Source organism: Acyrthosiphon pisum, chromosome A1 (genome assembly GCF_005508785.2).
Source record: "Acyrthosiphon pisum isolate AL4f chromosome A1, pea_aphid_22Mar2018_4r6ur, whole genome shotgun sequence".
NCBI classification, from domain to species: Eukaryota; Metazoa; Arthropoda; class Insecta; order Hemiptera; family Aphididae; genus Acyrthosiphon; species Acyrthosiphon pisum.
The window spans coordinates 70,493,065-70,495,706 of record NC_042494.1 but is presented as its reverse complement, the minus strand read 5'-3'; positions in this window follow the sequence as shown (position 1 = coordinate 70,495,706).

The following is a 2,642-nucleotide window of genomic DNA, read 5'->3' as shown; positions in this document are numbered from 1 at the left end:
ATTTTTCATTTGCCTTTGAAACAATATACTAGGAGCCTTCTATTAAATTTTCAAGCTTTTTTATCCAACAAATAAAATTTAAAAAGTTACACCAAAAACCAAAATCGATTTTCTCGAAAACAGATTTTGCGTAAAAATTCCCGTTTTTCCTTAATTTTTCTTTTGTTTTTCACGGCGCTTTTGAAAACTATTGGAAAAATTTTACTTTTGACCCCCCAAAGTACCAACTAGATTCACTTTTCTATCAGAAAAGGTACTGTTGAAGAAAATCCAAGCACTTTTACTGTCCTAAAACGTGATATAAATCGTTCCACTCAGAATCTAAAAATGCGAGAATTTTTTAATTAGACTTGTTTTCAGTGCTTTTAAACATACATTTTGGGAAAAAATAATCGAAAAAATCGCGTGGGAACTAAACTGCATTTGTTCCATTTTATTAATATTAATTAGGAATACAAATTAAATTACAAATTACAAGTTTTCATTCATTGGAATCTACTTCGTCGTCAACAAAATAACTGCTTATGTATTTTTCAATAAATTGACGAAAATTAATATTGTCGATTTTTCGCAATGATATATCTGCTTTAATTAAAGCTGTGCACAAGTCACTATTAAAAGTTGATTTGTTGGACGATGACGAGGTGATGAATTGTTGTACTGTTGTTGTCTTTCGCTGTTTATTTGCTATATGAATTGCGGTTCCTATGTGTTGTGTAACTTGAAAGCGCTGAGTAGTTGATACGGCTTTACAGTAAAAAATATTCGAATCGGTACGAAATGTTTCGTTCGGAAAATCTCGCACGTATTTCATTACGAGGTCTCTTTTTTTAAGAGCAACTTTCGGCTTTTTGAATCAAACACAACAAGGATATAAAATAAGACTAATAATATAAGACTCAACAAATACGAAAAACACGAGGACACACGGACACCTCTCCAACGACTAAACATCAAATAACGAAATTAAATTTACTTTTATCGAAACGCACATAGCGATAACTGTGTCGATAATGTGTGGACTATGGACATTGGCGCAACTAGGGGGGGTGCTTTGGGTCCCCATGACAATTTCCTTATTTTGTTGTAATACGAAAACGAATAACTATAGGTACCTGTCCTTTAAATTATTTTTAATTTTTGGCACAATATGCATATGTACTATGGTACCTATATTAATATATTTGAATAAGAACAGCAGCTCACTGGGAATTTTCTCAGCTTCCTGGCTGCCCAGTCCCCCATTTAGGTACAGTACATACTTAGGATGTACGTTATTTTTGGTCGCAGCAATTTGGTCGCGTATGACATTTCGTCGAGTGTAATTTTGAAGCATGTTATACATCTGGTGGTGCGTTAATTGGTCGCATAAATGCAGTGTTAGGTAAGTTACTTTACTCGTTACTAAGAGATAAATGTAATTAAGTTACTTTACTCGTTACTCAAATAAAATTGAAATGAAATTACTTTACTTTTCAAATAGAAAAGCAACTTATTACTTTATCGTTACAAAAATATTTTTTTTTTTTAAATTTCTTGGCAATTACCTATCTTTTGCAGGCAAATTGAACAAGCATTATAAAGCGTTTAATTTAACCTGTATACTTAATAGGATCATATAAAATGTAGTCTTACATGTAGCTATATTCATAGGAAACCTATTTAAAGTAATAATAAATTTAATTAACTGTTCTCGTGATTTACGATGCAATTAATATCAAAACCATTGAAAACTGAATTGTGCTGAATTAAAATTAAATATATATACATATTAGATTGGTAAACATAATAATACCCGCATTATACATTTATTTTTTTTAGATCTAATAATTTGCCGACTAAAAAATGTTTTTCTCGCTTCGCTAGAATACGTTTTCTAATATGTTAAATTTATATTTATATTATTATTTAATTTATACCATTTATTTATGACCATCCGGGATCCTTCAACAAATCCCTATTCCCGACCCACATACACACGTATAATGTGTCCCTCAACTAACCGTAATTCCCCTCACAAAAAATAGTTGCCAATGGTTAAGAACAATAAACAAAAAAAAAATATTGCTTTTTTAGTTGCTCATGGGAAAATAAAAATATTAGGTAACAATTTTTTATAATTTTACAGTTTCCACATTCCATTTACCCAAATTAAAAAAAAAATATGTATTTTAAATCTTAAATAAAAAAAGGTGGGTAAGTGGATTTCGCTCTACTGTACAGTAGGTTACAAGTGGGTCACTGTATAATGGATGGTATTACATTTGAATTCAATGATATAATATCATTGTATAAGAAAAACGATTCTGAGCGGAGACGGTATGTCAGTCTAGGTATAAGGTATCTTATATACTTATCTATGGTATTAAAAAAAAAAATTGACCAATAATAGGTATCTATAATAAATTCCAAATTAATCATATCACAATATCCATTAGTACTTATAACGCATTATACATCAACAACAAATCGTGGTACTATCATAGATATATAATAGTATACTTTAGAAGTTTCAATAATATACAATCACAACAAAATAACTAAAATAGTTATTCCAGGTTTTTTATATATGATTTCGTCCAAATTTGTACTTAAATGACTATAAAATAAACTGTGTAAATGTATTTTTTTAGATTTTTTGG